We start from the raw sequence: 15,537 nt of genomic DNA on the forward strand, positions 1-15,537 counted from the left end.
TGGAACAGCTGAGCTAGGTATGCTGGATACAACTAGAGCAGCATGGAACAGCTGAGCTGGGTATGCTGGACGCAGCTAGAGCAGTGTGGAACAGCAGAGCTGGGTATGCTGGATGCAATTAGAGCAGCATGGAACAGCAGAGCTGGGTATGCTGGATGCAATTAGAGCAGCATGGGACAGCAGAGCTGGGTATGCTGGATGCAATTAGAGCAGGGTGGAACACCAGAGATGGGTATGCTGGATGCAACTAGAGCAGCATGGAACAGCTGAGCTGGATATACTGGATGCAACTAGAGCAGTGTGGAACAGTAGAGCTGGGTATGCTGGATGCAACTAGAGTAGCATGGAACAGTAGAGCTGGGTATGCTTGATGCAACTAGAGTAGTGTGGAACAGCAGAGCTGGAAATCCTAAACAACACCTGGAGCATCATGGAACAGTAAAGTTGGATATGCAGAATGGCATGTGGAAAAGTGTGGAACTTTAAAGGGAATCTGTCACCCACTGGGACATACTTAACCTATTAATATGGGTATACAGGTGATAGAATGGTTAATCCACATAGCAGAAAAATAGTAGAAAAGAACGGCACTCACCGGGTAGTATAGTCAAGGGTGTGGAAGCGCCTTTGCTGCGCGAAACGATCATTGTTGCTATCTCCTTTTTGCACCCGTTCTCCCGCTGATATGCTTTTACAATAAAGCCTTGACTATACTACCCGGTGAGTGCTGTTCTTTTTTACTCTTTTTCTGCTATGTGGATTAGCTCATTTTCTATGAATGTGCACCTAAGGGTTAAACAGTTGTATTGCTGGCTGCATCTCTTTTATACACATATGATGGTTTGGATGTGTGGACTATTGTGATGGTGCTCACCTTCTATTTCTGGACTTTGATAGAATGGTTAAGCTAGTCCTTCCTGTATGCTTCATATTTGAGGTCTGGTTGTTGAGAAATCTAATTTAATATCTGTATGCTAATGACTTCTTCTAGGCTACGGGACGGGACATGCGGTGCCTGTAAGAAATCTCTGCCTCCTGTCTTCATTAACATACCACCACCCTCCCATGCCCGTCACACTGCCCTGTGACCTGCAGTTTTGGCACCAGAATCCTGCACCTGCGTCCTTCACTTCCAGGAGATGGCAGGTTCGCTTTAAAGCTGGATATGCTGTATAGTACCTGAAGCAGCGTGGAACAGTAGAGTTGGGTTTGTTAGGAAACACACTTGAGGTTTGATGCAGCATTGCCCATTGGTATGGTAGAGCTAGGTTTGTCAGGAGGTACACTTAAAATGATTGCCTCAAGTTCATGAATGGGTAAAATTGCTAAGTGCTTGCAAAAACAACAAACCTTGCAAATTACGCCTTATTAAAAATCTTAAGAATGGAGGGATTTTTAATTTTTTAGTGTACAGTTCATTGCCTAGATTACTGACCAGCCAGTAGTCTCAGCCTGCACACTGTGAAAATTATCCAGTGACGAGTGGCGGGCATGTGACTGTAAGAATGTGATTTGCATACATGTGGTCACATGTCAACTAGACATGCATGGCCTCGCTCAATGTAAGTGTATTGAGCAAGTCTGGACAAGTCTAGTTGGAATATGGCCAGAAGTATGCAAATCGCATACTGGAAAATCCCGACAGTGTGCAGTCTGTGTGAAGTTAGGATTCACAATTCTGCAGTCACATAGAGTGACCACAGACTTGTACCCTAAGGGCCCCGTCACACATAGCGACGCACCAGCGATCCCGACAACGATATGACCTTGTCAGGATCGCTGGTGTGTCACTACATGATCACAGGTGAGCTGCCAAATAGGCAGCTTCACCAGCGATCAGCACCAGCAACACGCTGGTAACAAGCGACGCACGTCGCTTAGTTACCCACTGTGCAGGGGCGTATCTGGGGGGGGCAGCCGGGGCAGTTTCCCCGGGCGCAGCCGGCAGGGGGGCGCAGTCGGGCCGCTTAAAGCAGCGGTCTGCAGTGTCCTCCCTGGCGGCTGCGTTCTGCCGCCCCCCGGCCTGAGAGTCAAGCTGACAGCTGGCGCAGAGAAGGTGGGCGTGCCGGCTCCCAGGGAACAATTGTACCGGCGTCTATACAGACGCCGGTACAATTGAAGCTCTGGTCATGTGATCACGCTGCTGACGTCACTCCCCGGCGCCCAGAGCGAACGCTGGTGGTAAGTGCTCCACTGTGGAGCTGAAGACACCGAAGATGGGGGGTGTTAATGTGGGGAAGGGGGTTAATGAGTGGGGAAGGGGGTTAATGAATGGGGGGGTTAATGAGTGGGGATGGGGAGTTAATGAGTGAGGATGGGGGTTAATGTGTGGGGGGGTTAATGAGGGGAAGGAGGTTAATGTGTGTGGGGGGTTAATGAGTGGGGATGGAGGTTAATGTGTGTGGGGGGTTAATGAGTGGGGATGGGGGTTAATGTGTGGGGGTTAATGTGTGGGGGGGTTAATGAGTGGGAATGGGGGTTAATGAGTGGGGGGGTTAATGAGTGGGGATGGAGGTTAATTTTCTGTGGTTAATGAGTGGGGTTGGGGGTTAATGTGTGGGGGGTTAATGAGTGGGGATGGGGGTTAATGTGTGGGGGGTTAATGAGTGGAGATGGGGGTTAATGAGTGGGGATGTGGGTTAATGTGTGGGGATGGGGGTTAATGTGTGGGGGGCTTAATGTGTGTGTGGGGGTTAATGAGTGGGGAAGGGGGTTAAAGTCTGGGGGGTTAATGAGTGGGGTGGGGGGGTTAATGAGTTGGGATGGGGGTTAATGTGTGGGGGGTTAATGAGTGGGGATGGGGGTTAATGAGTGGGGAAGGGGGTTAATGTGTGGGGGGCTTAATGTGTGTGGGGGTTAAGGAGTGGGGATGGGGGTTAATGAGTGGGGGGTTAATGAGTGGGGATGGGGGTTAATATGTGGGGGGTTAATGAGTGGGGTTGGGGTTAATGTGTGTGTGGGGGTTAATGAGTGGGGATGGGGTTAATGTGTGGGGGGTTAATGAGTGGGGATGGGGGTTAATGTGTGGGGGGGTTAATGAGTGGGGATGGGGGATACGTAATGTGTGGGGGGATTTGGAGTTGGGATGGGGTTAATGTGTGGGGGGATTTGGAGTGGGGGGTACATAATGTGTGGGAGGATTTGGGAGTAGAGATGGGGGTTATTGAGTGGGGATGGGGGGTTATTTAATGTGTGGGGGGATTTGGAGTGGGGATGGGGGGTTATTTAATGTGTGGGGGGATTTGGAGTGTGGATGGGGAATTACTTAATGCGTGTGAGGGATTTGTAGTGGGGATGGGGGTTATTTAATGTGTGGGGGGATTTGGAGTGGAGATGGGGGGTTATTTTATGTGTGTGAGGGATTTGGAGTGGAGATGGGGGGTTATTTAATGTGTGGGGGGATTTGGAGTGGGGATGGGGGTTATTTAATGTGTGTGAGGGATTTGGAGTGGGGATGGGGGGTTATTTAATGTGTGGGGGGATTTGGAGTTGGGATGGGAGATTATTTAATGTGTGTGAGGGATTTGGAGTGGGGATGGGGATTTGGAGTGGGGATGGGGGGTTATTTAATGTGTGTGAGGGATGGGGGATTTAATGTGTGTGGGGAGATTTGAGGACACAAAATGAAGAGTATATATGAGGAGACAGTATGGGGAGCGAACGGGTTAATGTATGTGGACACAGTATGGGGAGTGAGGGTGATGGGATGTGTGCAGACACAGTATGGGAAGTCGGGGGTATGTGTGAGCAGACAGTATAGAGAGTGAGGGGGTAAATATATGAGGAGACAGTATGGTGAACAGAGGGGATGTTAGAGGAGACAGTATGAGGAGGGGAATAGTGTGAGGCGACAGTATATTGCATTTTTATTTAGGAGCATTATAATGACACTTACATCTTTAAGGGGATCGTGTGGAGATTTGCTGCAGAAGACTGGAGAAGATGAACGTCTACAGAGACAGCTGTGGATGAGAAAACTCATCATGGGGTCTGGACAAGAAGAAGAAAAGGAGAGCGACTGCAGAGACGACGTCATCTATAAAGTACCTGGATGTAATTATTATTTGTGATACTGACTAATTCTCATGTTTTTATTTGTTAGGAACATTAAAGGGGTTGTCCAGGTTTGTGCTGAGTCTGCAGACATTCTATGTGACTGCAGACTTCTGAATTCTCACAGTGCTCACTGAACGCTGTCAGGATTCTCAAGTGCCGGTAATTTACATACATGCGGTCACATGCTGACTAGACATGTGTGGCCTCACTCAATGAAAATGAACTGAGCGAGGCCGGGCACGTCTAGTCGGAGTGTGGCCAGAAGTATACAAATCACATACTTGTGCTGACATGACTGTATATCGGCAAGGAAGAATCCTAAAAGTGTGCAGTGCATTCGTTGTGAGAATTCAGAAGGTGCAATGTCAGGATTCAGCTCTGCAGGTTCCAGTAGTCATCACATGGACACTTCACTCATATGCGATTTTCATACTTATGGTCCTGTGACAACGAGCTTCCCTTCCTGCTTTCAGTTTTTTACTGAACATTGAGAGCATTAGGGAGAGCGGCTTGTGGGTACATGGCTAAGTGTGCAAGTCGCATATGTACTTGGGGGGGGGGGGGGGCGCCGAACCAAATTCTTGCCCCGGGTGACAGAAAGCCTAGATACGCCTCTGCCACTGTGTACTTTAGTTACCAGCGCGCTGGTGCAGGGAGCTGGTAACCAAGGTAGACATCAGGTTTCTAAGCGGCGCGCGGCACTTAGAAACCCAATGTTTACCTTAGTTACCAGCGCCAGCTCGCTGATCGCTGGTCTCCCGCCTGTCACATGCAGTGATGCGTGCTGGCCAGCGGGAGACCAACGATCAAAAAAATGTCCTGGCCATTCCAGGACGATCAGCGATACCCGGCAGGGGGGCCGGTCGCTGGTAAGTGTCACACACAGTGATCTCACTGATGAGATCGCTTTTGCGTCACAAAACTTGTGACTCAGCAGCGACTTCGCTAGCGAGATTGCTATGTGTGACGGGGGCTTAAGGGTGGACAACCCCTTTAATATAAAAGGCATATTAATAATGTATTCAAATTGTATTGTGAAATCTAGTGACACATCTGAAAAGTACTGTGTTTATATTTGCATTTAGCAACTTTAGAGAGATTGCTAGATAGATAAATAATAGATAGTTATTGTAGATAGATATGACATAGAAAATAGATGGATAGATATGGGATAGATAGATAGATAGATAGATAGATATTGTAGATCGATAGATACTGTACATAGAAAGATATGTACTGTATAAATACATACTGTATATACATATGGGTTGCGAAAAACAAAAACGGTAATACACAAATATTTCAGGGTATATTGCTTTCTTTTTACTTTGATCCATCAAACTGTCTAGTAGATGAAAGTCTAGACCCCCATATGCCAAAATAATAGAACAGCAAAGAAAAGAGATAAATACTGTGTCTTCCATCGTTCAGACCTTACAACGTGCACGCAGTAGGTCTCTGACTTTCATGTAGCTTTTATATACCAGGTTGGTAGAAACCTACAATTATCTAGAATAACAGCATAAAGGGAGAAACTTTAGGCTGGTGCGCTGTTGCCTGCCGGGTCGGCCCTTATGGCAGGAGGCCTCCGTTTGATCTTTCCCGGGAGCTGTCCTGCAGATCAACTAGTAATAGACTTCTTACCCACTAATGGTCCCATCAGCTTATTACTTTGGACAGACGTCCTACTTATCAGATACACACCCCAACCTTGCTCCATGGAGCTGGACTCCTTCCCTAGAAATAACATAATTATGAAACCACTCTGTGCCCCTCATGGCTAATGATTTGCGTCTTGTAACACAGATTCATGGTGAAAAAAAAATAGTTTTGAGAGTGCTCCTATTTCCCATTACGCTCCTATTGAGGTTACAAGCTACTTGAACCCACTAATTAAATCAACATCTTGTTCAAATCACTTTTGTACGCTCCAAACTGTTTTAAGCATGAATTTACTGAGAAAATATACCTGGGGTGAAAAAGTCACACTAATTTTCGATAGCGTAACATTTCTACTTTGGAACCGAAAACATAGAGAGATTGGAAGCGGCTTAATGTTTTCTTTTCGCCTGTGTAACTGAAATTGATTATTTCGGGTAAGAGGGTGATGTCGAAAGACAGCGAGAAGGTAAAACGTCATGCGGACATCAATATGGTTTTAGGGGTCAGTAATTTCACTTTGATAGGACAGGGGTGTACTTACTAACAGTGAAAAGTTCACATATGAGGAGATCTATAGCAGCGGAACGGCAGTGAGGTACCACGGATCAAATTGAAGTAACAGAAGAAAAACACGTCTGGTTGATTGTTATGGGTCGCTGTATTTGCACATTTGACCTGTGTTAGTAAAAAAGAAAAATTCCGAGCTGAAAAATAAAAAAAAAAGCTAACAGTACGAAAAAAAATTAAACTGTGTTCAAATCCAGCCAAACTCATGTCATTTCTAATTTATATAAAATATTACTTGTTACTGGCTGCTCCCATAGTTCTTTATACTTTCAGAGCTTGTCCATTCTTCTGGAAATCAAACTTAGCGTGTGAGCACACAATGTCTTTTTTCAGGCAGATTCTGCTTGAAATCATTCCGAAAAAGTGCATGAAAAAATGATATAAAAAAAAATATATAAACAGCAATGTCAAAACGACTGGTTGTGCATAAGTTCAGTGTTTATGAGCTTCTTTTTACTGCTTCAGGCTTTGAAAGGCGACTTTAGTTTGGAATCCGCTTACTACTTTATGTATACAGTTATAAATATAATAAGCAAATAACCTGCAGTCAATAAATAAATAGCAATAGAGCATGAAAATAATATAGGATACTTAGTTAACATAATTTTGATTAAAAAAAAAAACAAATAAGTCGTCCCACCACGTCACGGTGACCCTATTCGGCAGGTTCCTAACCTCTAGCATTAAAACCGTACCATTTGTTAATTGAGGCACATGTGGATAAGGGCTGAGAAGGACTGAGACCAAACTAATGGACACCCAGCCATTGGGAACTACATGAATGTAATGTGCAGCTCAAACAAAAGGGAAGCCGCATCTTTATTGTACAGAGTGCAAAAAAACTGAAGCAAAAAACCTAAAGAGATGACCTGTAAGATAACTTGGTGTGCATGGAGCATGTGTTATGCGCAGGAATAACTACTCTGTAGTGATCTGCATCGGACCAGCAAAAGCGAAGTCACAGACGCACTTTGAGCAAGCCACTACTGTTAGGTCAACATTGACTTCTAGGATTGCTACTTCCAATAGGCGGCACTAGAGTTCTAGTCCTCTTCCTCTCTGAAGAAACAATTTGCATAATTAGCATATTTCCCAGAGGAGCATTGCGGCTTTAAGTCTCCTCACCTCGACATGCTTAGCATGTCATTCTCCACAAGGAGAAATTATACTTCTTGAATATCGGTCAGACGCCTCTCACACAGCCAAACCAGATCTCACACATTGCACTGATGAGGGGTAGTACCCCGAAACACAGTGTCTGCAAATTGAGATTCTGGCTTGGCTTTTATCCTAAGTCATGTACAAGGCTCGTTAAAGGGTCAACATTGACTTCTAGGGTTGCTACTTCCAATAGGTGGCACTAGAGTTCTAGTCTTCTTCCTCTCTGAAGAGACAGTTTGCATAATTAGCAAGTCTTTAAGGGACGGAATATTCTTCACCCACTCCCGAAGGGGAGGGAGACTTCACACAGCTAGGGCTGGCTCCAGATTTTCTTGTGCCCCGGGTGAAAGATTGTCAGTGGGCCCCTTTAACACATACCACAATTCATGATGCTCCGATACGGCAGAGAAGTATTGGTATAGTGCAATGACAAATACTTCACTTCTTACATTACATGACTGATATCTATTTTAAATTCTACAATAGCTCAAAAACCGGACAGTATATTCCTCCATACAGTATTATGGCCACCACATAGTGCTCCATACAGAATAATTGGTCACATATAATATTCCATACAGTATATGATGAACTCCACATAATGCTACAGTATATGATGGTCCCCATATAATGTGCCATACAGTATAGGATGGTCCCCATAGAGTAGACTGAGCCCCACATATTGCTCCATACAGTATAATGAGTCGCATATAAAGCTCCATACAGTATATGATGGGCCCAAAATATTGCTCCATACAGAATGGGCTCCATATAATGCTCCATACAAAATAGGCCCCATATGTGCTCCATATAATGCTCCATACCCTATATGATTCCCCATAAATAATGAACCCCGTATGATGCTCCAGTATATGATGGGCCCCATGGATGATGCTCCATTGTATGATGGGCCTATATAATGCTCCATATATAATGGACCCCATATGATGCTGCAGTATATGATGGGCCCCATGGATGATGTTCCAGTGTATGATGGGCCTATACACTGTATGCAGAATTATAAGGCAAATGAGTATTTTGATCACATCATCCTTTTCACACATGTTGTCCTACTCCAAGCTGTATAGGCTTGAAAGCCAACTGCCAATTATGTAAATCAGGTGATTTGCATCTTTGTAATGAGGAGGGCTGTGGTCTAATGACATCAACACCCTATATAAGGTGTGCTTAATTATTAGGTAACTTCCTTTCCTTTGGCAAAATGGGTCAGAAGAGAGATTTGATGGACTCGGAAAAGTCAAAAATTGTGAGATGTCTTGCAGAGGGATGCAACAGTCTTGAAATTGCCAAACTTTTGAAGCGTGATCACTGAACAATCAAGCGTTTCATGGCAAATAGCCAACAGGGTCGCAAGAAGCGTGTTGATAAAAAATGGCTCTAAATAACTGCCCATGAATTGAGGAAAATCAAGTGTGAAGCTGCCAAGATGCCATTTGACACCAGTTTTGCCATATTTCAGAGATGCAACGTTACTGGAGTATCAAAAAGCACAAGGTGTGCCATACTCTGGGACATGGAAAAGGTAAGGAAGGCTGGAAAACGACCACCTTTGAGCAATAAACATAAGATAAAACGTCAAGACTGGGCCAAGTAATATGTTAAGACAGATTTTTGTAAGGTTTTATGGACTGATGAAATGAGAGTGACTCTTGATGGGCCAGATGGATGGGCTTAAGGCTGGATCAGTAAAGAGCAGAGAGCTCCACACCGATTCAGACGCCAGCATGGTGGAGGTGGGGTACTGGTATGGGCTGGTATCATCAAAGATGAACTTGTGGGACCTTTTCGGGTTGAGGATGGAGTGAAGCTCAACTCCCAGACCTACTGCCAATTTCTGGAAGACACCTTGTTCAACCAGTGGTATTGGAAGAAGTCGGTATCGTTCAAGAAAAACATGATTTTCATGCAGGACAATGCTCCATCACATGCATCCAAATACTCCACAGCGTGCCTGCCCAGTAAAGGTCTAAAAGAAGAAAAAATAATGACATGGCCTCCTTGTTCACCTGCTCTGAACCCATAGAGAACCTGTGGTCCCTCATAAAATGTGAGATCTACAGGGATGGAAAACAGTACACCTCTGGGAACAGCGTCAGGAAGGCTGTGGGGGCTGCGGCACACAATGTTGATCGTAAACAGATCAAGCAACTGACATAATGTATGGATGGAAGGCTTTTGAGTGTCATCGTAAAGAAAGGTGGCTATATTGATCACTGATTTTTTTTTTTGTTTTTGAATGTCAGAAATGTTTATTTCTACATTTTGTGTTGTTATATTGGTTTACCTGGTGAAAATAAACAAGTGAGATGGGTATATATTTAGTTTTTATTAAGTTGTGTAATAATTCTGCACAGTAATAGTTACCGGCACAAACAGATATCCTCCTAAGATAGCCAAATCTAAAAAAAAACCACTCCAACTTCCAAAAATATTAAGCTTTGATATTTATGAGTCTTTTCGGTTGATTGAGAACATAGTTGTTGTTCAATAATAAAAAGAATCCTCTCTAATACAACTTGCCTAGTAATAATTATGCAAACAGGGTATAATGCTCCATATATAATGGGCCCATATAATGCTCCATATATAATGAGCCCCATATGATGCTCCAATGTATAATGGGCCATATCTATGATGCTCAAGTGTATGATGGGCCCCATTTATAATGCTACAGTGTATGATGGGCCAATATAATGCTCCATATATAATGGACCCCATATGATGCACCAGTGTATAATGGGCCCCATCTATGATGCTCAAGTGTATGATGGGCCCCGTATATAATTCTCCAGTGTATAATGCTCCCCATATATTGCTCCAAACATTAAAAAAATTAAATACCTCTCCTCCCTGGGCACTGCTCTACTCTAGACTCCTCAGCATCGCCATCTTCAAGCTCTCTGCACTTGGACTGTTCAGGCAGAGGGCGTACAGACGTGACATCATCGCGCTCTCTGATATGAATGTCACTGTCAGGAAACGCGGAAGAGGTCACAGCGGTGGAGCAGGGAGAGGTAAGTACTGCAAGTGCTGGTGCCCTGAGCAAGCAGGGAAGGCCCACTCGTGGGCAACTGTAGTGGCACAGGGCCCCTCATAGTACGACGGTGTCTGTGATGGCGAGTGGGCCCCCACACCATCAGAGACTTTTGCGTACTGTGAGCGGCCCTGTGCCAGTGCCGTTGCCCACTAGTGGGCCCCCCCACCTGCTCAGGGCCCCGGAACTTGCCCGGGTGCGCCAGGTGCTGACGCCGGCCCTGCACACAGCCCTTCCCAAACTGCTATCGCATGGTAGCTGGCGTCTGGTGATGCGGACTATGTACAGTCAGTTACAAAAGTAATTCCAAACCTAGCAGCATAAAACCAAATTGAAAGCCAAAATGAAACCCTAACAATAGTTAATAAAGAAGAACCAATAACGACCATTAGCAGCTACAGAGAGGCCACCAGTGCCCAACTGGGAAGCACTCACCATACCACTACGCAAAGGAATTGAATACACAGCACTGAATTGGATTAGTAGCAGGCATTAAATAGCCAGCCCAAATCTAAGGATAATAATCAGGTGATGTGTTCCTCCCAGTCATGCCCAGGGAGCCGATCCCTGCTCACCTGTACAGCATGGTACCCACATTCCCACCATTGGCTAACACCAGGCAAGGCAGCGTCCTGTATTTCCTGGCAACTGAGAGACACAGCGTCCCATGTCTCCCAGGCCTTGAAACAAGTGGGAAGCACAGCGTCCCGTGTTCCCACATCTCTCACCACTTCCACACATGAGGCACCACCATGTGTAGTCGCACACCCCATTTGTGCGATAGCTCTACCCCCAGCGCGGACAGCCTGGCGGAGCATACCAAATAGTAGAAAAGACAGCGCCTCAAACGTTGGTGCAAAATAATTCACATTTTATTCTGCCTCCAGTGGCAGGAGGCAGAATAAAATGTGAATTCTTTTTCACCATTTGAGGTGCTGTCTTTTCTACTATTTGGTATGGACTTTTTTTCCAGGATGGACTCCCTGGATGTGACGTGCGTCTTACTTAGTGTCCTGTGGGACTCTGGCTATATGAGGTGCGGATTAACTTATAATTTTTGATAGCCTGGCGGAGCAGTCTGGACACGGGAGGAGGACGATTGCGTCCATGGCACATATTCCTAACAGCGTGTAGGCTCTTGTTCACACTGACCATTAAACAGAAAAAACACAACATAAAATACATAATAAGCAAATACCCTGCTGACGTGTTGGGATAGCTTTTACTTTTTTATCAAAATTATGTTAACACCCTATATTATTTTCATGCACTTTTGCTGCTTATTTACTGCAGAGTATTTGCTTATTATGTTTTTATCCTGGGATTTGTCTGTTTAGACAAATCCACTTCTTTCTCTTAAACTGATCATTCATTGTCTAAATGATCAATTACTGGGTAAAATCTGTCTCCAGTGAATACAGACTTTCCCATTACTGATATAGGAATCATGGAATAATAGAATATTAGAGTTGGAAGAGACCTCCTGGGTCATTTGGTCCAACCCCCTGCTCAATGCAGGATTCACTAAACCATCCCAGACAGATGTCTGTCCAGCCTCTGTTTGAAGACTTCCATTGAAGAACTCACCACCTCTCGTGACAGCCTGTTCCACTCATTTATCAACCCTCTCTGTCAAAAAGATTATTCTAATATCTGCATATATGCATCTCATGTTTCCATGTGCAAATGAGAATAAGGATAATCCCTCTACACTGTGACAACCCTTCAGATATTTGTAGACCACTATTAAGTCTCCTCTTAGCCTTTTTTTTTGCAAGCTAAACATTCCCAGATCCTTTTACCGTTCCTCGTAGGACATAGTTTGCAGTCCGCTCACCATCCTGGTAGCTCTTCTCTGAACTTGCTCATAAAGTTGTATGGAGAGCAGCAGCAGCTGTTACTTCCTCCTGATGTATGTGATTTGTCCGAAGGTGGGGACTGTAAAGCCAGAGCTAATTGGCAGAATGAATTGTGTGACATAATAATAATAACAATAATTATTTTATTTTCTCCAACATATTCTGCAGCACTTTACATTTTAGACTCTTTCAAGCAATAAAAATATAACAGTAAACAACTGAACAGATACCAAGAGGAGTGAGGTTCCTGCTCGCAAGCTTTCAATCTGTGGGTAAACATGGGAGGCACAAAAGGTAAATGGTAAAAAGTGCTTGTCATGTAAGTTCCAGTCATCAATATAATGAATAGTGTATTCACATAACGCTGCATGAACCAGTCACCGACCAGTATCTGAATAAGTACTGATACCAAGTGCTATTAAGTGCATGGAGGGTGTGTAACAGATGCTACAAGGGACTACATTTGGAAAAAAAATGTTGTATGGGCAAAACTGGAATAGTTACATAGGTTAGGTGAGGAGATAGACCAGTCTAAAGAAATATGTTTTTAGGCTACACTTAAAACTGTGGTTATCGGAAATTAATCAAATGTTTTGGGTAGTACATTTCAGAGAAGTGGCACAGCATGAGAGAAGTCTGGGAGACAGGAGTGGGAGGTTTGGATTATTGATGTGCTTAGCCTTAGTTCATTAGCGGAATGGACAGCATGGCTAAGGTGATAGACTGAGATGAGGAAGGAGGTGTAGGATGGTGCAAAACCATGGAGCGCTTTGTGGGTGAGAGTGATAAGTTTATATTGAACTCTATAGCGGATGGGCAACCAGTGCAATGACTGGCACAGGGTAGAGGTATCGGTGTAGCGGCTGGAAGGGAATATGATCCTGCCTGAACTCTGATCAGAGTTTGGTCAGAGTGTGATTTGCATAATCAACCCAATTATCTTGGATGGGAGAAAATACACCGCTGTACACCTGCCCTCGCCCTGACAAAATACTACCAATACACATATTTGCACCCATCTCTCTTAAAGAATAGTTGATAGTAGCCTCACGGCCAACTAGAGGGCAAATGTATGGAAGTGAGGTCAAGCCTACTGGATGGGAGTATGTATAACTCACATACCCTCCGGTCCTGGGTCAGGAACTGGCGAATTAGTGTATGCGCTGGGGGATTCATAAGTCTGTAGTCTGACAGAATGACTGCAAATTTAAGAGTGTGATTAAGGGTGGAAGAAAAAGGCAAGTGGTGCCCTCTTCAATAGTGACAAGTAAAAAGCCCTACGTGCAGTTCGCCCATCTCTGTAAATCCCAAATCTCCAGTTCTCTATGGCTTAGTTGTGTTCCCATATAAGCTTGCTAATGGTTATATTTTATATACGGTATATGGAATATAACATTTATTCATAATTTCCCATTATAATCTACTTAAAGCCCAGCTGCAGGTTTTAAAGATCCAAAATAAAAAGTGTTCATGGTTAATAAATCTTACACAGTTTAATCCACTGAGTCATTAACTACTAATTACCATTTCTCCAGAATGTAAAGTTTGACAAGAAATGTGAAAATAGGGCACAACCTACCAGTATGGCGGTAGAAAATGAAGATTATTTTGTTTCCTTCATGTGCACATAATCCCATGGACTGGAGCCAAAGCGTGGTCCTGACCTGCGCTTTCCTCCAATTTACAATGAACTGATGACCTCATCCATTTATATACTAAGTGAGCTTATGAATAAGGTTAGAAAATTTAACCTCACACAGTAAATGACAACAAATTATGAAAACTGGAATCTCACCAACTTCCTCCCATCCAGTTCATGTCACGAGAACTCGAATATAAGTGCTGTATCACTGGATGTAATTAATTATACTTAGGGGAACCTACTGCGCTAGCTGGCAAGGCAACAGTCTAGATGAATTTAAGGGAATGGACTACATTTCTTTACGTTTGCTCTTCGTATTTTTAACTGTGTCAGGAAATTTTATATTAAAGGGAATCTTAGCAGGTTTTTTGCTATGTAATCTGAAAGTAGCATGAAGTAGGGACAAAGACCTTGATTCCAGTTATGTGAAGTAAAGACAGAAAGCTTGATTCCAGTGATGTGTCACTTACTGGGCTACATGCTGTAATTTTGATATAATTATAATTTTATCTCCTGTACATCTAGCAGTGGTCACAATGCTGAGCTGTGTATAACCCCACCCACACCACTGATTGACAGCTTTCTGTGTACCCTGTGCATAAGCAGAAAACTGCCAGTGGTGTGGGGCTGTGTTATAAAGAGCAGTTGACTAGGAGGCATGAGACACTTAGTCCTGTGGTGATAATCGCCTCCTGATAAAACACTAAGTTTATTGACATAACACACAGCCTAATAAGTGACACATTGGTGGAAACAGGGTCTCTGCCCCTATATTATGCTGTTCTCAGATGAGGTGGCAAAATCATGGTGACAGATTCGATTTAAAATCATTGTCCAATTAAAATACAGTGAAGAGCAAAAAGGGTAACAATGTTTTGAACTGTCGGAACACTATGTCACCCTTTTCATACTCATAATACTCGAGAGTATGAAGTAACTCACCTTGTAGGATACTCACATATAGCTCAGCATTGAGACCACCATCAATCCTGGACAAGCATCCAATGCCTTTGGCTGTGAAACAACCCGGTATCACCAGAGTTCCTCCACTGAACTCGACATTTCCTTCAATTTCTCTATCCTTTATCCCCATTTTCCTTTGTTTCTTTCAGACTCATTTGCATCCATCAGAGCCTAGTCTATTGACTTTCGTGTCATCGCTCTAAATCAATAGTTTCAAATCTTTAAGCGTCCACTTTTCGTGCTTGTTTGCAAACTTCAACCAACGCTTTTTGGGACAATATTGAAGTTGAAGCTTCTTCGCCTTTTTTTCGGGCCACCATTCCAGACTTGGTGCTAGCATCAACGTTTGTGCTCTCACTATTGCGAAGCATACGAGCCACCTCCACTGTTGTGTTTGTCGCGCCAGAACTAATAGACCTTGGAATGAGCCGACTTGTTGACTCCGATATTTTGCCTGGACGTCCACCTCTTGGCTTCTGAATGGATAGACGGACTTCATTTTGTATTCTTCCAACAGTCATGGCGCTCACATGATGCAGTTTGGCAATTTTCTTGGCCAAGAGACCGCTATC

Source organism: Dendrobates tinctorius, unplaced genomic scaffold (genome assembly GCF_039654945.1).
Source record: "Dendrobates tinctorius isolate UK_male_01 unplaced genomic scaffold, ASM3965494v1 ptg000070l, whole genome shotgun sequence".
Taxonomy (NCBI): Eukaryota; Metazoa; Chordata; class Amphibia; order Anura; family Dendrobatidae; genus Dendrobates; species Dendrobates tinctorius.